The 25,184-nt window shown below is 31.3% G+C and overlaps 1 protein-coding gene across 4 annotated transcripts in view; it reads right to left on the reverse strand.

Annotated features, from left to right (window-relative positions):
- LOC130443851 (ephrin-A4) overlaps positions 1-25,184 on the reverse strand; it is a 425,869-nt gene that overhangs the window by 107,420 nt on the left and 293,265 nt on the right. The window contains exon 1 of one of the 4 annotated variants that reach the window (XM_056778719.1): positions 10,186-10,460. The exons of the other annotated variants lie outside the window; for them this stretch is intronic. The gene's annotated coding sequence lies outside the window, so the exon portion shown is untranslated. Of the gene's footprint in view, positions 1-10,185; positions 10,461-25,184 lie in introns of those variants that run through there. 4 annotated transcript variants of the gene reach the window in all.

Raw genomic sequence — 25,184 nt, forward strand, 5'->3', positions numbered from 1 at the left:
TAACCAGTTCCGATTTGGAGACACAAGAAATTTTCAGGTATGATACATATAGTGAAAAATACCTAAAAGGGAGAGTAATATAGTTATCAAGTATTATAAAATTTTTCGATGGTATTTAAATACATTCCCACTCTTGTGGATATTAATATTTTTTATTCGATTATTTCGTTTTTATTTTATAATTTTTTATGAGATATTTCTAATGTTTCACTACAATTTTTTAGACTTACTACTTATTGCGTTTTACTAATTTAGAAATTTATTTACTACGCAATAATTTATAATAGCAGCTACTAAGAGTCTATAAGCATGTATGTGCAAAACCATAACGGACAGATTAAAACAAATTTTATGGTAGTTTACCCTAATATTGACATATTAAAATTTCGATTAAGATTCGATAGTGTTTAGCTACTTCCCCCTTTCATTTGTTTATATTCCAATACAGAATAAATTAACTATATGCATGCGATATTATAATGCCAGAAATTCTCTATTTTATACATATTTTGCCCAATTTAGAAACATATAATGCTTAATAATTGAAATTGAAATTCAATTAAAAATTAATGCTGTAATTACTTATATTAAAAATAATATCCAAATTGCAAATTCCATGAAGAAAACTCAGTTTCATTTTCAAATATCAAAATACTCCAATACATTTAAAGAACAAAACGGACGGTAGATAGACGGGATATCTAATAATTCGAGAGCCAGAGAGTGTATATTTTGAGATACCATGAATCTAAAGGAGTTAGAGCTGGCTAGAAGAATAATTTACAAATACCAACGGTAAGTGGATAGAAATCTCTATCCACTTTTTCTTGGCGTTTGAAAGATTATGGAAGTCTAGAGCATTACGTCGAGGAACATATGAAATAGAAGACAAATATTGTCAAGAATTGTACTGTAAATTGTAAATATAATGCCCAGGAGAATCCATGTTGATATTAAAGTTAAAGGCGATCTAATGCAATGGTAAAGTTTCGTTAAGGTATGTGAAATGTTGTTCATCAGTACTGTATTCGTTTATTAATATTACTACTATTTTTTTTTTTTAAATTAGTTCTGAACTCGTTTATAATTAAGTTGAAATTTCTGGACCCGTTGGTGACGTTCATACTTAACACACAGTACCACTGCACCGACATTCACAATTAAATTCTTTGACGCGCGTTTCGAAAACAAAGAAAGTAAACTAAAACCTGTTAACTTGACCTACCTCTTTCATACTGAATTTTCGAAACAATGAACTTCCTTCCGGGAAAAATAATTCCAGTGGGAAATTTCACATTTATTCCTTAACTATTAAACTATAGAGTAGGCTGTAAGGAACAGGCCTTTTGTCCCTATTCAAACTTATCTTAAATTGAAACAATTCCGATGCGTTCAAATTAATCCAACAATTTATTGGAAAAAATTAAGAGGACCTGATCTTTGCTTTGTACACTCTTCAACACAGTTGCTATAATCTTACGCAAAATAGAAGACAGTGGCTAAGAGCAATGAAAAGAGAAATTAACCAGCAGTAACCTCAAATTGTCACTACATGACACATACTGGGACAAAAAGGTCCTATACCTGGCGATAAATCAGGAACTCAGAATTATCAATAGGATGTGTTATTACAACAAATAAATCACATATTCTACATTTTGAGTTTTACTTTAATTAAAAAGACATTATCTTAAGATTAAGATATAAATCCATACAAAAAAGATACAGCTATTACATACAGCTTGAACTCCTTTATAAGAAGGAAATTTTTCTTGAGCACCCATCCTGATTATGTCATACTGGTGTCGAGATAACTTCGCGTCTACTAAAACCGCTAGAGCGTCTTCACCTGACATAGTTTCTTAAACGACTTCTCAAATGCTTTTCTGTATCGACTCGCACGTTTAGGAGTTGTGCTGGTAATATCATCTAACAATTTTGAAGCTTGCGTTTGTCCAGTAACTCTTAAACTAATTTGAGTGGCATAATTTAATACATTTATTGATGTAGACTCTCTCAACTGTTTACTGGGCGACCTTTTTTCCTTTTAAGAGTCTCTTATTGTAAATGAAATTGATGTATCAAGCCACTCAGTACGATTTTTGAGAAACCTTTTTTCTATCCTGAACGCTTTCATCCAGCGCGACTTAAACTGTGATTTGAAATATGATAAAGTTTTATTTAAGCGCTTTAAAAGCTCTTCACTTTCACATTTAGTTCCCTTCATTATTTCATCTTTTAAATAATCAAATTGTTCATCAATTTCATTTTTATTTGAAATTCTGTGAATATTAAAAATTTCTCTCCTTGAAATAAACGTTTGATTTCGTTCCTGAAATAAAATAATGATAAAATCAAAACATTATTCTTACACAATCTTATTTCATCAGTACACAGACATAAAACTATACAATTTTGAAAAGCTAAATATATTTTGGAGAAAAATGTTAAAATAATATTGTTTTATTCTGTTTTTTATTTTAAATAATATCAAGTAAATACATTAACTTTTCTGCGGATATAATTTTATTAAAATGTTGTTACATACCTGAAGTCGAAGGTTCCATGTTGAAATTCAAACAAAAGCTGTGAAAATCCACACAAAAAAATTCACAGTACACGTACACTATCCGTAGATAGTAGTGAAAGGATGAATAATAAACACTTGTGTTATAATGAAGAAGATATTGGTTTTTTCAAAAATTATGAAAAGTAGGTTTCCTTTGCTAATTACTTTTTCGATTTTTTACCAGGTTTGGGACCTTCCTGCCCCACGTGTGACGTCCAGATTATGATGATATTCTTCCAACTAATCAGAATGTCAACGTATCTGTAATAATGCAGGAATGTCAGGAGAGCTGATGGTAGTTGAACTTTTTTTCCAGATATCAATACAAAAATCCCGTCACATCTACCTGATCAATGTTAGTATTAATTTTTTTCAGTGTAGCTTATTAAGGGTCTTCGTCCCTTGAAATTTCCTTTTTAATTATCCGGCACTGCGTTCCGAGTACGGATCGCGATTGTATGCAGGCGAGAGAGTTTTTATTTTTACAATGCTTGTCCTCACTTAGAAACGCTGTAAGTAATACGCCATCTGGCCATATTATTTTTCACACATTACGTACGAGTGAACACAATCGAAAACCCGTCCTTTTCTTAGTCCTATTAGTAGTGGGGATTATCCGTCGAAAAAAGGAACAATACTGGCTATTTATAGAAGAGTTTAATTTAATTTGAAAACGGGAAGTACCAAGACTTTTTAACTTCTATTGATCTAAACTATTTTTCAAATCAATATGAAGTGTGATAGAAAATAATCCTTGTTTTATTAATATTAAACGTACGTGAAGATATAAGAGTACTGGCTGTCTAAAAGTCGATCGTCGATCCGATGATATCAGAACTTATCAATATTTTCGAAATATTATTGAACCAATAATTCATCTTCTCCAAAATTCAATTAGAGCCAATCTCATGTTGATGGATGGCAATGCTAGGTCCCATCGCACAAGAATAGTCCGAATGCACTAGAGATTTAGAATATTTGAAGACATAAGCATTGAATGGGTCGAGCTATCCGAAACAGAATCAATCCTTTTATCACTTTCCAGAAACTCATATTCGTGGCCAAAGAAGAACGGATACCATTAACACCTTTATTGTTTCTATGCACGTTTTAATTCCTTACTACAGAACTTCTAGATACCGAATATCAATACAGTACTAGTATTTTTGATTTTGCTCTAAAGTGAGTTTCTTCTCGATTCGATATTTAAAATTTAATAATCAAAAATTCCTTTGATTTGAATTCCTTCCTATTTGAAATCGATTCAATTTTCATTTTGTTCCTTAACTCATAATTTGGTTAGGTTAGGTTAGATTCTACACATTAAGTGCAACAGATTCCTTCCAAGAAGTTTTTTATATTCAATTTTTAACCTTCAAAAATTCCTTAAATGAGTTTTGTTTCGATGAGCTTTCTACAAGTGGATGAGGATCTTGATGAGACGTGTGTTTGTTCCAATATAATATTTGACCTTGTCTCATCAATATCCTAGATTCTAGTAACGTCATCTAAAGAAAAAGTTATTCAAGAAATTTTTGATAGTTAGAAATTGAATGTAAAATTCTTCTTGACAGGAATCTCTTGCACTTAAGGAGCACGTAAATCCTGTTTGAATGGATTATTGTTGAGACTATTAGATGAAAGTATGCTCGGTGAAATATCAAAAGCTGGCACCTAACATTACCAAATTATGAGTTAAGGAACAAAATGAAAAATGGAATCGATTTTAAATACGATCATTGATATTTGAACAAGCACCCGTCTCATCAAGACGAATCACTTCTAGTGAGGTCATCGAAAGAACAATCTGAAGAAGAATCTGTTGCACTTAGTAATTATCTTAAGGGAAACAAAAGGAACAAAATTATTTTTATTCAAATAGGAATAAAACCTCATTAGGTATGCAAAGGCAACGCAGAATGACCCAACGAATATTTAAGCCACTTTCATAGTTTAGCATTGATTTCATTGTAAAATTCTTTCTTTTTAACAAGTGCAGGTAGTGCCACCAAGGTTGGGGTCAATATATGGGTTTAGCCTATTGTTATCCATTCACAAACACTGAAAATAGTGTGCCAAAAGCGTGCCGGTAAGATACTTGTAAAAAGGAAATCCGAATCTGAAGTAGGGTTGGAATTAGGCAGAGGCACTAATAGAAGGTTAAACGGTACCTGTTAAACGCAAAACGTAACTGTATAATCTACTACCTAAGTAATCCCTAAACAAAATTTCGAGACCTACATCTATGGCCGACACCGAAATTGAGCCGAACTGGACGGAATTCCCCATTTTATTACTCTATACATTTCTGAAATAGACTATAAAAACCTGACAGACTTACTTATTTCGTTTTTTGTAAAATTTTCAATAACTATAAATGCACCTAATATTTCATTTGAACACCTAAATAGTACCTCAAAAGACTTTTATTTACGATAAATTTTACATTCATTTTTTTAGTTGAGCCAGCCAAGTTTATAGGGGTATGTCGAGCACTATTTTCCGTTTGTATTCATTTTCATTTTCAATAATAATTTTAGTCAACCAATTTTCATTGGATAACCAAATTAAATTTACTTTGTATTACACTTCTTGTCTTGTAATAATTGTGTCTAATTTTGACAAACATAATGGGGCCGGGGGTTCAAAAAGATCAGTGATGTATTAAGTCAAATTAAGTTTGAAATGAATAATCTGTCTGTATTTCGACGCCTACTACACTAACTACTATTTCCATATATTTTGCGTACATTTCAAAGATAGTTCAAGTAACTTTTGAAAAAATAATGAAGCAGAGGTGTCAGAAATTTAGAAAATTGGATAGTGCTTGAATCAATTTCAATAATTATGGGATAAATATTATGAATAAACATATAGTTTAGATGAAATATAAGTTAACTAACCATATTAAATCGAAAGTGTGAAATGCCTTCTAAATTTTAATAAAACAAGTTTTTTAATCGATCTTAAAAAAATTCAACCAAAAGTGAAACAATGGAATGTTTTCCCATGGATATTAAATAACAGGTGATAACAACACGTCTCGAAAAGTCTGCTTAATTGTATCACGTGATTATAATTCGACGAATCAAAACGAATAAAGCATGCTATTATAGCGGCATTAAAAGACAAACAATTATATAGTTCCCAGTTATAATTTCAATAAATTCTTCACTTTAACAAGCGTGATTATGTGAAAAACGGATTCTTCTCTGAATTTAGTACGAGGTATAATTCATAGTGGAAAGTTATTGAAATTTGGGAAATTAAATAGTTAATTTTTTTATTAGCCCTACTTTGATTTATTCTATTCAAAATATGGAACATTGTGTAATAAAACACACTTTATTTACATTTAATAAAGGATGTAAGAATTTTGAAATATGTAAAAATCTTGGTACAATTGGCTTTTAAGAAAAAGAATACAGAAATATGGGAAATCCCGAGCAATCGGACATTTTCAGTTTCTGTATTAAAACTAATTGACTAAATCAAAAATCATAAATATTTGTATTTTATCAGACAATAAGTTTCTCGTCTTCTTCTCCTAGACATTCAGCGATTTCAAAAAACAGTATAAACGTAATATTTTTTCTAATTCAAGTTCTCAGTTATTATTTTAATAACTAATCATAGTTAATTAACCGTTAATGTCTCAAAAGAATCATAAAAAGTCATCTCGGACTTCAATTAATTGGAAACAAGAGTTTAAATAGTCTTACAATTAAATAGAAAAAACTAGAACTAAGAAGATTGCATTACACATTCTATAAATTTCATTTGAGGTCTTCGTAATGCTTTTTATCTGAATCCTATTTAATAAAATTATAGTTTGAAATAACTAACGCTTTTATTAATTTGATATAATGAAGAAGAGCAAGTCTTAACATTCCTTATGGGATCATAATCTCTAAGATTATTTTATCGATATTCTCGTAAAATAACAATTTTAAGTAATTCGATGGTTAGTCTCTAAGCTTGAATACACATAAATATCTCGATTTGAGCAGATTTAAAAGCATAAAAACATTATAGCATTATTAAACAATATCCCGAATTAGTTGTCATTTCATGTCCAGTGGTATAGCGATGAAATGAAAGTCCGTCAATTTTGGAATAGATATTTTCAAAATTCAATTCATTTAGGTTTACGGATATCTAGCAGTAGTAAAAGGAAACACCTCTTCATTCTCCAAGAATGACTTAAAGAAAAGTCAAAACGTCAAAATTTTATTCTTTTTTTTAAAAAGAATTGCTTTTATTTGTCTATCTCAAAACTTAAGTAGCAATCCTCGAAGCTACAAAAATTTTTGTATAAAATCTGAACTAACAAATTAAACAATATTCAAATCTTCCTAAAGCTGGTACACTAAATATCTACAAAATATAATATTGGCTAAATGAGAGATAGAAGTTGTTTATTATCAAATATGTGTTCCTATAATGTATAAGCCAACATTCCACCTCCGTCCATGGAATATAAAGAGATGCCGACAATACCGACTGCGTTTAGTTTTTATAATATTTCAATTAGTATTAAACAAACTCCATAATAGAATATTAATATTTATTTTTAGTACTAATCAAATTTCGTTGTTGTCAAGTATTAAGTTATTGCTATTTAAATTAGACTCTGTTTTTCGTATGCCTGGAACAAAGATCTTCACTACAAAAAATTCTTCGTTGGTACAGTTGTTCTATTCTTACTTAAAGGAGGAAAAAATACGGTGAAAGTATAAAATAACAAAGGATTCTGTTGGCTTCAGCGGCGTCCAATAATTTAGTTGCCGTCGAAAAGACAAAGTTAGAGAGGAGCATCGAATATTGTAATCGGTATCAACAGGGAAACCAAAAATCGCCATAATATCGAATTATCATGTGGGCTTGGCTTCTCAATTTGTCACTATTGAACTAAAACCATTAAATGAAGATATTTCTAATAATAATAGAATATAGAACTCGGCACTCTCTTTTCAGAGTTCGAAGGCTCAATCAAAGAAATGCAGAAAGTGTCAAAAAATAACAGAGAGCATTCAACATCCTACATCTGCTCGTAGTTTTTCAACTAATACTGACTATCTGCACCGGAATAATCAAGTTGGCCAACAAGTTCCGTCTTCTTAATACTTGTACACCTTATTACAAGTATCAGCCGCAGAAGGTGCTCGGAAATGACAATTTTAAACTCTAATACAATAGGTACATTATCACCAATAGATAAGTGACGAATAACAAACCTGGCATCGTAGTTTTGATACAAGAGTCAATTCAGACCTTTCAGTTTAATCTCCCAATTGAGATTGAGCAGATGTGGCACAGCGAAAATGTGGAAAATAGTCTCAGACAGTGCGCAAGTTTAGTATGTGAACTGAGTATAATGCTTTTGACAGTTTGTATTCGGGATAAGTAAGCTGAGTAGTTCAAAAGTCGTTTAAGTGATAAAAACAATATGCTGTCAGTTTTCATCGCCCGATACTAATGAAAAATTCTAACACAGGAATCTACAAAACGAATACTTCTTACCTTCATAAGTAAACGTTATTATAGACAAAAGAATATTATAAATGTTATTTTTCAGTTGTCGTGATTAACGTTGCCATTCTAACCACGCTCACAATTGAAACTGATTATTCTAAGCTGAGAAATTATATTATAAATAAATTGCTGTTGCCATTATTGAAATGTTTCAATTAAAATTTAACAATACGTAGGTGATTACAGTGAAGTTTCTTTGAAAATAAAATAAATATAATCTAGGCGTATCTAAATTCTTCCTAAAATGGAGATAATTTGAGAGAAAAATACTTTGGGGATACAGTTGCAACGAAAACTCTTAAATGTATTGATATTGGAGCTTTTAGTGGAATACAAAAAAATATATTAGAAATGTTGCGATTGTCATAAAATGAAATAAATTCGGCAACACTTAGAATTTGGGACGAGTAGCAGGTGAACATGTGACTCAAGGCCTTAATCTTCAATACTAGATCAAGAGTGTAGGTATCTTACCCTGAATGTAGAAAACTGATACGAGCTAATAGTAAGTTTCGAGTAATTTACCAAGTGGCAATGGTGTACCTCGGGGTTCAGTTTAGGGTCTAGTACGTCTTTTGGTATTTATTAATGATGTCACAGACTTACGAATTAAAGATAAATTGACTTTAGCAGATGACACAAATGTATCCTGGAGTGGTCCAGATATAAAAGCTTTACATTTTACCATATGCAAAGATCTCATTACTATTAAGTCCTGGTCCGACACGAACTGGCTCTGTTTAAACACTGAGAAAAGTTTAGTTTTATCCTACAAAGGATTTTTACAACTTCTAAAACTCAGCGATCAAGTTTCTTGGTGTACATATTGACGGGGACCTTCAATATATGTAGAGTCCTTGGCGAAAAAATTATCCTCTGCTTGTTTTACCCTTAAATCTGTGTCTAGATAGCTCGATTCTCGTATTGCGTGTGCCTTTCTGTGGCAGAATTCTACAATCTACCATATCATCATTCAATATTTAGTATGGAGTACGATATTAATATTGTATTATAGTTATTATTAAGCCAAATTGTTATTTTATATTATCTAATATATGTGTCGCTTTGTCTATAAAATTGTAAAACGTTCAATGTAGTCATGTATCAAACAACTCAGCTTGACGAGACGAGTCCAAAGATAATGTGAAAATGTGACAATCATTTAATTGGACGGATTACAATTTTGAAAAACCAAAAAATAGCAACAAAAATATTAAAAAATTTACTTTTTTCAATTAATCAAGAATTGAGATGTAATAAATTTTTCACTGATTATTAAATTCATTTGGTTCAAAAAAACAACCTTCATAAACGACAACACACAAATTGCAAATTGTTGAGCCAAATGATCTGGATATTTTGCATTGATGTATTGAAATCTGAATATTCTGTACTGATAACGGATAATAACCCAAAGAAACACGTTTGTATCTCTCTACAAAGAACATATAAATGCAATTACAATTTCAAAGTATACTTCATGCATCTTTTAGATAGCAAAACAAGTTTCTGCTATTTTAGGATCTTCTTGGTTTTATGTCCTATGTTCAGTGGGTTGCCGAGAGTTTGTGATAAATAGTTTTTGATGTTTATTATCCTGGTTAGATTGGAGTACATTATTTAAGAGTTTATATATACATTTGTTTAACACAAGACTTACTGATTTGTTACGAAAAGTATCTAAAACTGATTCTTTACATATAAACAGTTTTCTTTTTAGGATAAAATCAATAATTTATTCGTAATGTTTATCAGAATAAAAATAGCATAACCTAATTTACCTTTTCATATAAATTTTGTAAATATTTATGTTACACGTGTGAAAATACCCAAGAATGTGAATCAGAAACGTTTTCTTATAACTTTCTTATAACCGAGGCAATATAAATTTTCGATAAGAGAAGCCCAAATAATTATGTTATGAATCAAACTACATAAAACTTAATCTTTCATTCACTATATTTTTAAAATAATATCATTTTACACTGATTTTTCACAATTGCTTTGAAAATTCAAACAGAATCTAATGTGAAGGTGAAAAAACATTTTATACGAATGCTACGACGGCATGTTTATTTTACCTCACATTCCTCTTTAGATTTGTAGGCTCGGAAACCGAAGAACTATTCACACCATAAGATCCAACGTGCACAGATACACTTATCATTTTATAATAATCACAAACTTATCACTTTTCACACACGTGTATGTAGTTCACGCCTTACATGTTGAGGTAGGTAGAACAACACCTTTCTAGCCCCGCTACACGAATCTATAATTTCACGCACCGTTAACCTTTAGCGTCTACGCTAAATTAAAATAAATAACCTCTCCCTTTCATCACACGTTTAATACTGAGTCAAAAAGTCGTGAGTTTCTCGTTTACACTACATCCCCACTTGAAACTATTCGCTACATCCCCACTTGTCTGGCTGGTTAGTTGTGGTTCTTAAAATTTCGGATTCGGTATTAAGGTATACGGTTGATTGTATACCGACTAATCTGTACCTTATAATTAAAACGGTTAAATATTTGGAATCCGACGTTAAATTTCTATCTATAGAAAATATATTTTCAATTATTATTAAAATATTTACAAGAATAAATCGGGAAAGTAATCGACAGTACACAAAAATACTGTCTGCGGTTTTATTGTTATGTATTTTATAAGACATTGTGATCGGCTGAACCTTGTCTTGAACGCTCTAATGGAATGTTGGCCGTCGTCCTTTGTTGAAGTATGAAGATAAAATTATCAGGTTTCAATTTAAAAAAATTAATATAAATGCATCTTTTTCGAAAAGAAATATAATTATATTGTGGGTTGACAATACCAAGAACAAATACACAATTACTATCTTAGTGTAGGCATCTAAATTAAATATGATAAACAAGTTATAGATATACAGAGTGTTACATAAGTTGTAGTATAAAATAAATATATTTTTTTCATCCGAAGAAGGTTAATTGAATTCTAGAAACTGTTTATGTAATAGTAGGAGAATTGAGAAAAATTATATGGAACATAAAAGGATATAAGACATATTATCAAAAAGAAATATTAGACAATATGTAAGGCACAGAGACAAAGCAACGTGGTAAATAAGGAGTTAATTGGCATCATAAACAAAATGGCATTCATAGCTACGCTACAGCGCAAATAACTCTGAGTAAACCAGTAGCAAACTGGAAATCAAACTGAATTTTATGAAAATAATAAGGATTAAGTACCTAATTGAGAGTAACAAGAAATGATTTTTCGAGACAACAAATTCTGTTACATTTTTTAAACGAACAGTATAGTAAAAAAGTGTGAATAACAAAAGACCAAAACAAAAAGGTAGTCGATGAAGATGAAAAAGCTCAGATGGAAAAAAGAAGCATAAGCATGAGAAAAATTCGCTTATATTCGATTCATAAACTTGACTTTCCGTTTGCTGTATTGTTTAAGTATGGTAATTGATTGAGTAACCATATCCAAAATCGATGGATTGGTAGAGGTGCTAGAGCTCCGATTCATTGGCCTCCCCGGCCTTGTGATTCTAATCCTTTGGATTACACTGTTTGGCGGTATCTTAACGAATAAGTCTGTACTAAACTGGTTAATTCATGTCAATAATTGGAAAACGTCACTTTAATAACCTAATTACAAATCACTAAACATTTAGAAGATTAATGTATTCTTTAGAAAAAACGATACATTTGTACATTCGTGTAAACACTTGCCCACTCCAACTGAATTCCATTTTATGTTTCTTGGTATTTTTCTTGCTTTCATGTTTGTGATTTTGTGTTTAATTAATAGCTGTATCATTACTTTACACCAGCATCGGTTATTACTTCATAATTTTCTAAGCAAAATATTCCGAATCCAGTACACAGTATCAAGTTTTACCAAGACTACCTTGTTACCAAGTTATATTACTTTATTACTATATTTTCCAAAATATATTTATATAACATTTCATTACAATGTTGCCAGTAGTTTCGGTAAATTCGTAGTAATGGCGTTTTACTAAGCCAATTATTTTGTCGGTTTCCTACCTATCCTAGGGATCACCTTTATTTGAAATACCCTGTATACTTGTTCATTTTTGAATAATAAAAACGAGAGTTATTTTGGTCGGTATAAATTGTAAGATTAAATTGCTTCGCTTGTCACCATGTCAAAAAAGTTCGTCTTGCTGAAATACGCTGTTAATAGTGTAATGAATAATGGATACGTGTGTGAATAATGTGATCTTTCAAATGAATGAAGAACAAAGGTTATCGGACAGCAATCTGAAAATCGTATGTCATGAAGGAAGACTTAATACAAAAAGTTGATAGGAAAATTTGCATACAGCACTAACCTTACACCATCAAACTTCTCTATCTGTATCCAAGACTTAAAGAATTCGTTGGTGGAAAGCATTTGGAGAATGATGACAACATGACAAACAAGATATTGCGGTACTTAAGCGTTAATGAGAGGAAGCGGACTTACAGAATGATCCAACAGCTTTCTTATCCATTATAACACCTCGTATATACAATAACAATTGATCAAAAGCATATTTAGACCCAACATTTCATCAATCATTATTTAAATGTCCTATTCTAACTCCAGTACCAATTATCTGGAGTCTATTCAATGAGGTTATTCGAAATCTAAAGTTTATATTAACATCCCAAATAATTTGCATGAATACACCACCGATACCTAACCCATATTTATAGTTCGTTCCAAGATATTTCGTCTTGATATCAGGTATTTACCTGTAAGCATTCCTGGGTAAGTAGTTGATCGTCAGAATTAATTCATTGAAATAATCTTCACATAGAAATGAATAAATGAACATGAAAATAACTAAATAAAGATGAGTTGTCTAAAAAGTTTTAGACCTAACAAAGAAACAAGACATTTTTTTAATAATAATTTTTTAAAAATACCTAATGGAAACACTTAATTCAACAATACTCTAACCTTTTGCACCTTTCCAAATAATTGCTGCATTCTTTATCCTTAAAATAGGAATTAATGTATGCGATAACGTTCTCGTCTGATGAAAATATCTCTCCTGTAAGTGAAATTTTAAAGTTAAGAAACAGGAGAAAGTCGCTAAGAGTCAGATCTGCTGAATACGGAGAATAGTTAACCAATTCCAAGTGCAATTCGTGAATTTTAGTCGTGGCGATCACCGAAGTGGAGGAGAGGAGGAGCATTGACCTAATGGGAAAGCACTTGTTCTTCAAATGCGGTCGCTTTTTTGTAATTTCTCCCTATACTATCTATCATATTGTAAATAGAAGAGAAAGAAAAACAAAATTTATTTGTTCAGTACAATAATTTAATCTTTCAGAGATTATTGTCGATTTACAGGTAGAAAGTTGTAACGAAATATCTTGAAACGAACTATAAAATGAACAAGTCATCCCCAAGTGAACAGTTTCAGAATTGATATAGTCGATTATCCAAAAAAAAGCAACAATACCACCATACTTTCAGCTATCAGTTACATAGGTTAATATAGAAGTTATTTAATATAAATTACCCACCCATGGTAACAGTTATTTTACCTGTGAAAAAGTGGTTATGATTGAATCGTTTTCAAAATACCACACCGCAAACTCCAAACTTCGAAACTTTTCTCTATCCCAATTTCAGATATACGACGGCGGTTTGACGAAAACATTTTCATTGAGTTAGTTTTTGCATGTTTTTGCACATAATCAAATACAAACTATTAATTTGTTCTTTTCCATATTTTTAGCTATAAAATCAATAAAAATAAGATTATTAATTTCCTTGATTTAAAAATTATTTTAATTGGAAATGGTAAGTGAATCTACGCGACGATGGTGTTTATAAATGTATAAAAAATTCAATAAATAGCAATATCTCTTGTCGTATATCTTTATACTGCTCCGTTCTGATCCTTCTAAACCCATACCCATATATAGCAAATGGTAATTAGAGGCGACCCGTACATCTAGTGAAACAATCTCGGAGAATGGGATGCGAAGAAGAATTGCACACGAACGTGTGAAAATAATCCAAAATGTTAAGGAAGTATTAATACTGACGCATTCGCCATAAAATGAGGAAAGATAAGTTGCTTGCAAATATAATTCGGAAACCATTCTTGCGTTACCAAATTGACAGAATAAGAGCTATACCATAAACATAGTCTGTTAAATCTTGATCAGAGATATCGATGAAATATTCTTAGAATATGTAGTTAGAAGTAAAATAATAGCAGGTAATTACTTGAACCAACTACGTTGGATACTTTCAACAGTTGGTGGGATTTATGAAGTTGGAAATTGAATATTTGACTTTCCAGTAATACCTTTGCTAATTGCTTTATTTTTATATATGTCGATGTTTTATGCCCTTTGGGACTATAATTACCAAAAACATTAATAGTAATTTTTTTAACTCGAGAAAAAAACAGGTTTTATAAAACAAAAATATGTTTACATTATTCACATTTTAAATAAAGTTTCTAAAACTTCACAAACATACAATATTATAGTTTATTCACAAATCAGGCGGCACAATAAGTCAATACATTGAGCATATCTATCTATCTATTTAATATGAGTTCAATATTAGATTAATTTTTATACTTCGTTTTTCAGTTTATCCGCAGCTCAATATAAGTTTAACCCCCTTGTTGTGGATAAAATAAAGAGAAACTATTAACTACCATCAAGTTATACTCAATATATTCAAATCGGTTAAAATATTTTCAGCCCACGTCACTGACTACCCTAATAATTGTAAATTTCATTCACTTGGTAGCAGAAAAATCTTGATTCAGTATGATATTACATGCTTGTTACACTACACTACACTACACTATTAATACTTTCCCACATTTATGAAGATATTTACAAAAAAACTACAAAATTAAAAATGAATTCGCTCAATCCCTTTTGATCACCACATTAAGGCTAATGTCCCCACGTAAAATATTGTGGAAGTAATGATTTCACATGTTCGAGGCCTAATGGGATCGATATACTTGTTTAAAGTAGTAGTTTAAAAGCAGTTGCAGTAAGCACATTTGGACATCCTTTCAGGACAACAATAACGGGATGGTACCCACTATTAACGGAATAATCAGAGTAAAGTACTTCTATATAAGCACGCACGCACCATCAGTCGTCATCCAACACATTTTATCTCATTATCTGTAATAAAATCATCGATATAATTAAAAATCTCTTCGCCTGTTGTTTTTGACGACAAATACTTGCAAAAGAGCAGTTCTGCTTCTACGCTTTCATTAGATTCAAACCTAACAAAGGCTAATAGATTGGCCTGGCTAGCAATATCAGAACTTTCAGTTGAAGTTGAAGTTTCAAAAACCGTAACCACTGACTGTTTTACTTCATCTGTCATTTTATCTATTTTTCTTTTTGCAGTTGTATTAAAAAGAGGAATTTTTTGTTCCTTCTCAGTAAATAAAGCTTCAGATATTATTTGGGCTTATGGTGAAATAATATTCTCCTATTCTCCCCTACAGAGTAAGCAGCTCTAGTTTTAGCTATCGATAGGGATAATTGATATGATGGCTAAAATATTGGCCTGGTTAGCAATATCAGTACAACATAGTAGAGCTAAGACAAGCGGAAGCACTTCAGGAAACTCTAACAAAACATATCGGGAGAATACATTAGCCAGAAGAAGAAATATGTAGGTACAGGTTTTCACCTCCGGTAAGTGCTGTTTAAATGGACACTCGATAAACCCAAAAGACGACTGTAGATTCTGTAGGCTAGAGAAGAAAATATCTATACTTGCTGAATGCAAGGCATCAAATAATTACAGGATTCGACACCTAGGAACATAAAAGAAAGCTGGCAGTTGTCCTAACATATCAAATACATTTCTTCTTAGATCTTTTAATTTTCAGTGCATACTCAAGTTTTGCAGAATAACTTAATAGCTTTTTATTTGTAATATTTGTAAAAACTATTATTATATAGAGATGGGGTAATTTAATACCTCAAAAAATATGAAAATAACCCTTAAAACTATATTCACTAAGAACGTTTGTTTTCTAGTAAGAAGCATCAGCGATGGAAAGAGGTAATAATAAGTGGTAAATACAGTCACGACTTTTCGACTTTGTAACAGTTACCGTCGAGCAAAGTTATTGCTTAATGAATCACAAATGATAAATAATCCCAAATTAAATCCGAACCTTACGTTGCTCCTCCTTCTTTACTACTTCCCCCTTACCGCGATTCCATCATTCCATACACTTTCCAAAGCGTTATGATTAATTAACGTAAAGATGTGTGGTGCGGAATGGATGAACCGCGATTAGAAGTTACTTGTACAACACGATGTTGAATATCAAAGGGAGGAGACAATTTTTTTATTGTTACAGACGGGTAATTGCGGTACACGCGCTCTGAAATTGATTAATTTTTAATAAAGATCTCGAAGTCTTCGTGCATAAAATAAATTACACACTCACTCGTTTTTAGAATTTGGTTTGGGTATTAAATCCCCCATTTAAGCAATATAGGTCATAACGGACCCTTAACTTCGCATTTACCTTTAATTAAATTGATATTATGTGGTAGTGAGACAAGCCAATTTATTCACTTTATATTATATTGTAGTTTCATAGAAATATATCAGGTTTGTACTATAGACTCAACAATAAATTGGGGGCCCATTAGATACTTACGAAGACAAAATACCCCTCTGCTCTTCAGAAGAGTTAAAAATCGTAATAAAACTTGACATAGTACTTGGATTCAACTGTATTCTACCTGGGATAAATCGATAAACAACAAGTTTGCTGATTATGAACCATCAGCTTATCAAGGATGAGTTCCCTAAAATATAGAACACAGGCTATTACTACAAGAGAAACCCGCCAAATTCGGAAAAGATTCTTGAGCATCTTAATAAAGCAAAACTAATATTTGAAATAAAAAATGCGGGAGTTCGATTTTACCGAAAGAAAATCCGCAATCAATGCTGTAAATCTGGTTGTAGGTGAGTAGGTGTATATAAAACAAAATAGTGTGAGGTAAGGATAGGGTCAGAGTTGGGATAGGTAGGGTCAGCTGTCAATTTGAACAATTCTCAACATCACCTAACGAAAATATATAATTTTTCATAATTAAACAACGTTTAAATTCGTTCGAAGGTAAGGTTATGTTAGGTTTAGATTTTTCTTAAATTTAAAAAACAAAAAACGATATGAAAAAAGTTTTCATCCAAATATAGAGATTGAAAATTTCTACCTTTCAATCCCATGCACGCAACTTCTTATTTTTCCTGAAAAGACAGACGTTTGGAGATCAATTTCATGACATAAGATCTTGATAGAACAGATAAAAACAATTCAGAAGATTAGGTATCAGATATGCTTCCATCATGGATCCAATTTTAGGATATGTTTGTTGCTAGTAAGGGATAATACTTTGACGGAGGTGAATTTAGAGTTTTTCTTCATTTTAGAGTATTTTTTATTATATTTCGTACTAATGAAAATGAGATATTAAAGATTTATTGAATCAACCTTTAAAACGTTTCATCCATCGCTAAAACAATCTGGCATGCATTTCAGATATCAAAATTTCATAATATACAGCAGAAGACCTGAGTTCGCACAATTCTTTGAATGAATATCATGAATGAAGGTTTTTGTTTTTGGAATAAATAGTCGACGCCTTTCAATACGAAATTTTGTTTATATCAATGGATAAGTGGTAAAACAGTTTCCAAAGTCTTTCAGAAGAATGGAAGTCATTAATCTTTTTGGAGAATATTGTGTAAAACAATACTTACTTTACTAATTTATTTTAACTCTACCCTCGTACTTATATAATTTTCAGAAATGTGAAGCTTATCATTTTGTTAAATATTATTAAATCACAAGGAACAAGGAATAAGATGGTGGAATTTAATATTTTATTTTTTTTTAGAAATTTCCCGTCCCTTATTTATGGCGTTTACGTCATAGAAATTTAGTTATCAATAATTTTCAAATAAACTATAATCAATTGTACATATTCTTCTCATAGATATTAATGTTTAGGATATTTTTGTTTCCGCTGTGTTTTAAATTTTTATAATGAAGTTAATGGTTTTTTCTACTTTGTAGTTTTTTAAAGCGCTTATATTTTTTATTTCATCAATAACTTTTAAATCTGTTTTTCCAATATTGAGATATTTGTCCAATTTAAACAGCATCAAAATTTATGTTTATTCCAATTTGATAATTACTGACAGAATTTGATAAACGGCGAGATTTTGTTATGTAAAATCTGATTTGTTTATTAACCCATTTATTATTGTACGAGACTATTTTCAATTATTCTCTTGAATAAGTTATCAATCATTTCGGTTAGGTTTTGGTTTTTTAATAGCTGTACATCTTAATTTATAATCTACTAGTTGGCTAAACTAATAATCACCGACTTTTTTGAGTGACAACAAAACCTTTCGGAAACTATGATCAGGGTGACCCGATTATGATCTGGTTTTTCGTTAAGTAGCCATATTTTTTATTTATTTTTCTTTTATCAAGGTCTTTAAACTGAGAAGAATTTTGGAGATAATAACATGAAATATCAAGAACAACACACCCATCGGAAACTGTAATAAAAATTTCGTTCTGGATTAGGGTCCTCAATCAGTGATCTTTTTGACCAATGAACGTAGTTTCCTAAGAGTCACAGTATTACAAGAATTGAAGTTTAAAAATCTTAACGACTAAATTTGTTTTTTATACCATTCTGTTTTTATATAGTGTTATCCAGGCAATCAAAATAAGATGGGGTATTTATGTTAAGTGTCCACAAGATTTTCCATCATTAATTGAGCTATAACACTTGTTATGAATGCTCCCCAAAGTACATAAATTTTTTTATATATTTCATACTACTAGTTTAGTACGTCGAATTTTGTCGAATTTTTTCTGTAATACATCTTTGTACATTGTAATTGTGATACATGTAGATTTCACATGTCATTTTTTCTCAAATATGTTTCAAATAATTGGTGAGTGTGTTGAATACTTGGAAGATATGAGTTTCTTCGAGAGACCTAAACTTTTCATTTGTTTGCTAATAGAAGTTTTAAACAGGATTTATTGGAATCTTTTTGTTTTAGTCAATGTGTAGTTCGTTAATTATTCCATTATTTTCAAATTATTATCGAATTACGTAATAATATATGTTAAACATGAAATTTTCTGAATACTTGCATTTACATTACTAAATCCTCTCCAAATTAAATTCTACCGTTATAATTTCAACTAATTGGAGGTCGTTTTATATTTTGGAAATAATAATTAATTAATCCTCTCAATTAATGAGAGTTGAATCTGAAATTGAAACTATTTCATTTATAGGTTTCACTAATACTAGATGGAAAAATTATTGTTTATAAAGTTGTGGAATTAATTACTCTCATGTGGCTGACTTTGATGTATAATTAAATTATCTGAATAATAATGATTTCATTAAAAGATAACTAAATATTATGTATTGATGTTTAATGTAATAACCTTGTGAAATTATTCTATTAAAACGTGCATAAAAATCTATAGAAAATCCCAATTTTGGTAGCGAGCGAGACCCTTCCACTCTATCTACCATTCCCCAAATTTAATCATTATAACAATTTTGGAGGATAATACAACTAATGAAAAGCCTCTACAAAGAGAGAAGAATAAATATTAAAAACACTATTTTGTAATCAAATTGGTTTTTGAAAAGGTATTTTTTAGCTAAATTATTTTCGGAAAAAAATTTTTTTACTAAATATACTTAAATAGAAGAATGCGTTTTTCACTGATTTGTGTTCCAAAATTCTGGTTTTGACAAATCGATTCTCTTTCTTTCCGCGTTCCTCACATTCGTTTTTATCTGCTTTTTCTCTCATTTTTCCTATAATTTTCATTGCCCTTACATTGTCAGGTTCCGTTATTACCCACCGTCTTCTTATCTTCATGCTTTATCTCCCTTCTCTTTTTCCCATCGCCCTCTCAGCTGTCCGCAGTTATCTCTCTTTGTTGTATTCTCTATCCATCTCTGTCTTCTGAGGAATTCTTTCTCAAATCTCCTTCTCTATTCTTCGCCTCCTCTTCCTCTCTTTTTCTCTTCTCCTCCTTGTTTTTGTTTGTTTGATCCATACATAATTCAATGAGTAGGGTCGAGTGAGGGTCCGGCGAGGCAGTGCGTCCTCACCCCGCTAAGGCAAAGTACTGTGAGAGGTCACCAGGTATCTCAAAATCTACCTTTTTGTTTCAGACAATCAATATATCCAATGTTGTCCCATGTTTCATTCTTTTATTTTTCAATTAAAAAAATAAGTTTGGATACATCTACACGTACTAGTTGGAATAAGCGCAGTGTGAGTCATTTTTCATAAAAAATCAATCAATCGCCATATTTTTTGACCACAAAACGTATACCGCGACGTTAGAAGACCTAACTACTATTTTTATTATTTATTTTGTTCAATATTCTTCTTCTATGGGGCTACAAACCGCTGCAGGCATTGAAATCTCTAAGATTTCTTCACAAGTTGATTGTGCTCAGATCTGCCCTCTTCCAATTTCGTATCTTTAAAATACTAATTGCGTTTTCTGCGACTTATTCCTGCCACCCCCTTAAAATTAAAATCAAATAATTTTCTCGGCATTCAATATTCATTCATCCGCACTATTGGCCTGCCCATTGAAGTCTCTGTAAATTCCTAGATCTGTAGATGGCTGTATTTTTGTTATAACTTATGATTATATCTTAATCTTCATGCCTTCCTCTATGTCTAATAATGCCATTGCATATTCCGACTATATTTGAATACATATTATAAGATACTTATTAGGCTGTAGTATCGACTTCCTAATATATAATTAACCCAATTTCATACAACTCGTTATGAAAATTGTTATTTATAGCCAATTTTTCCTAGTAGATCGATTAAATGTTTCTGTAAACTGAGTAATTCGTGGGTGTAACCGGTGGCAGTATCATATTTTTATTTTTGCGCATTTTTCTCCGCCGTCGATCCATCAAAGTCGCATCCGCCGCAAATTTATTGTCTGGCATATTTTAGAAGTTCACGCGTCCGTATCCGCACAGGATAGAGTTCAAGATATCCGGACGCTTTCCGGGTTATTTTAATATTGCGAACGATGTACTGAGCACAGGATCGGCATAGTATGTTCACGACCTGAGAATATATAACGTTAAAGCAACTTATTGATATTTCCTTCTTTCCTTGGACAATCAGTTTTTGAAAATAAAACGTTACTCAGTTTATATCTACAAAATGACTCTCAAGTTGAATAGATACGCTGGCGAGAGTTTAGTATGAAGTTCTCAGAAATCGATTTAAATTAGTATATGAGGGTTATATCTAAAAAGTTAAAAAGTTGACTAAGTGGTACTACTCTAGCATGTAGTTTCAAATAAATTATAGGGTAAATTATATAAAGGTTTTTGAGGCCATCGTCGGTGGTTCCTTACTCTTGATGTGTCGCCAATCGAGGTTGGTATCTTTAGAAGTTGCGATCGGTTCGACTATTAGTGACTAACAGTAGGTTCTGTAGATGTCAATTCCTCCTGTGAGCAAAATGTCAAGAGTAAAATACAACCGACGACGGTCGAATAGTCGCCCAAAAACCGTGCATATATTGGATTATAGCGGCGTCAAATTAACATTCTCCAGAACAATATACACAATTTTTGTGTATATTTCCATTGATGCTTTTTCAGATTTTTGTCACTCCGTAATAATATTTATAATAATGCATTAATATTGACATACGAAAGGTGTAGATTTATTCGACGTTCATCAAATATCAACATATTTTCCAATTTTTAATGGATATATTTCTATAGAGGAATCCGATTCTGTGAATACCGACGCTTATCAAAAGACGCTTTGCGAGAGAGACGTCCAGTGTCACGTGTGCGAATTCTTGTGACGCTGGCATAACAACAAACCTCAAGCCAGGTACGAAGATATATGTGGGAATTGAATCGGTTCATTTTTATTTCTTGGTGTTCATTTCCGGAACGCTTTATTGAACGGTTTTTGTTTTCTAATCGATAAAAACTTTACGGCGATAGCTGATTTTTAGATTCTTTCCTATCAAACGAGGCAAACCTTTTTCTCAAGGCGACGGACTTTAGAATACAAGAAAACGGAATAGTTTCGTATTTCGTCGATAAATGGTTTTAATCGGTAGATAAAGTTCAATGGTCATTGAAAGAATCAATCCAATTTGAAATTGAAATAAAAATTGAATGATTTAATGAGTATAAGTGAGCGGTTCTAGGAGTTTCTCATGTACGAGGGTTGCCTGAAAAATTTCCGGCTCAACAAACAAACATATTTTTCAAGTATCCTTCTCTTGTACTAGTAAAACTTAGGAAACGTTAGGAAATTGGAAAAGGTTTCTAATAGTATAATTCCTGTGTAAACTAGTTGCGTCAATCGTCCCCAAATATAGTAATTAACGGGATCGAAATAGAATAGAAATTGAGTGCGACAATATTGTAGCATATGTCTTTTTGATGATTCACCTTATATTGATAAGTGTTGACATGTTTATATTCAGGTAGGAAATGTATCAGACAACCCACGTATTCTAAAACTGTGTGATCCAACATTTAAAGCTGTTATGAATTAACCTCTAAATTACTGGTTGTTTAAGAATGTAACCATAAATCGGCTATAAACTGGATATGTTCGTACACCTTCGAGTTTTCTGTTGCTGCGCAATTGCAAAATATTTTTTGAAAAGATTATAACATTAAGAGATAGAGTGACTTGGTTGTAACGAAGCTTATTGTTGTTTTACACTTACGGCTCAAAAATGTAGAAAGGACAAATAGTACTAGGTATAAATAGTCCTAGAACCAAGCTTGCTATCCTAATGGGGTCGCAGTAGCTCTTCAAACTCTTATAAAATTGAATCAGAGCTAATATAGGAATGCACACAGAATTTGAATTTACTGCGAGCAAACAACGAAATTTGTCAAAAAAGTTGATCACCTGGCGAATAAAGTAGACAACTTCTTTCAAAGGACTACATGATTTTATAGGTTTCTAAAAAAACGATCAAGTAATGGTCATAAAAATTTGAGAGAACAATATTAAATCAGAAACATAGAGTAAGATGCGAGGTTTGAAGTAATCGAACACTGACCAGTGAGTTACCATCTGAGGTACTTCCGACAGATCTTGTCGTTTTGCAAAGAACCAAAAATAACAGCCAGCTACAGTACGTTACATTGAAGCTTTTTAAAACCAGAAGAGTTAAGCTGCATAGACCCCAGAAAGGTAGTCCATTTAGCAAAGTCCTGACTGGTGATATACAATACACATCAATAAGTGAAAGTCTTAGCGATGTAGATTCTTGGCCTTGACGCACTTTGTTGAATTCTAAATATAAAGCTTGTTAGATTTGACCTGAGTGTTTTCAATCAATCTTAATAACTCATACTCTATGTACTATTATTCTAATCCTTCCTTACAACAGATTTATAAAGCGAATATAGTTAAATATATTTGAGATATTTTTATTCATAGTAATTAATATTTCACATTTGACCTTTCGACGATTTCATTGAATTTTCAATAAATTAAAAAAATATTCATTAAAATATGAAATGTGAAAAGTTATGATATAAATAAAACTGAATACTGAAGGTTTTCTACTAATTAATCAAACCTTTCATAGATATATGTCTCATTACATGAAGAACGAAATATGAGTTTTTGATAGTAATGTAACATTAAGAAATGATAGTAATAGATACAGAGTAATTCTTTAATTGTATATTTTCTCAACTGGCAGAACAATATATAAAGATATCGACTACTGAAACTGTAGTGACCCATTCAACACATAAAAACTTCTTTCGCTTTAAAGCTCCTCATACCTTTTCAAGTGTTAGAGTATTGGGGTTTAAATTTTCATCATATTCTTATTCATTCATCACTCAATAAAACTAAAACTAAAAATTTTTATGTTCTTTAGCCTTCTGCAAGCTCTCAATTTTATTTCAATGCCTTAAAAAGGTTTTCCACTGCCATACTTCCAAAATGACCAGCTTTTCACTGTACTCAAAAACAGAACCCTAGATTCATTGATCTGAGCTGATATTTCTTGCTGCTGGGTCGTTGATCACGTTTGCTGATAAATACAATACGATTATCTTCAGCGGCTGTGTTTTTTCGTGGCCACTCAGAACGTTTTAAATTCAACAGTTGCAAATTATTTTTATTTATAATTCTCACTATTTTATGTTGCTCCGCTATTCATAACGTTATTATCAGACATACATTGTAAGTTCGGTAACGCATTTTGGTATAGTTACTGCAAAACAGTGTAATATTAAATTACATAAATAAATGAACTACATAAAACAAAAACAACATAGCCGTTTGTTTTGCAGCGTGTAGCGATTTCAATAGAATTTAATCAGCTGATGGTGATAGGGTTTCTGATATTTTGAAAGCAACCGTAGAGGCAAAATTCCGGTATATACATCGAACATTTTCACTCAACTGCCATTGAATAGAATAAAATCGTATTTACTGATACACGTCATGTATATACCTACACATAAACATTTGGTAAACGTAGCTACATGCAATACAACCGCACAAACTCTACTTCTCCCAACTTATGAACAGGAGTGTGGAAACAAGGATATGAATTGACTTCGATTATTATTATCATACATTAAAACTAAGAAATAAAAAGCAAGATGACGAAGTAAAGTGTTGAAATAAATAGAACGAACAACACATAAATTTACTTAGGTCAATCAATTAGAAACGAGTCTTTTGTATAAACAAAAATTTATTTTACAAGAAGCAGCTACATTTCTACAAATTATTTTTTAAATAATTGTCTCCTCCTATCATGTATTTTACTTAACGTTGGACTAGAGTGTAAAATTGATAATCAAGTGATACATTTCCACCAATCTACGTTCCAGCTGCTGCTTTCTATGTAATTTTTTTCAATACTGTACAATGTGTATGTAACTCTATGTCCTACATTCATATTAAAGGAGAAAATACTAGTGAAACACT

The sequence above is a fragment of the Diorhabda sublineata genome, chromosome 5, assembly GCF_026230105.1.
Source record: "Diorhabda sublineata isolate icDioSubl1.1 chromosome 5, icDioSubl1.1, whole genome shotgun sequence".
Lineage (NCBI taxonomy): Eukaryota > Metazoa > Arthropoda > Insecta > Coleoptera > Chrysomelidae > Diorhabda > Diorhabda sublineata.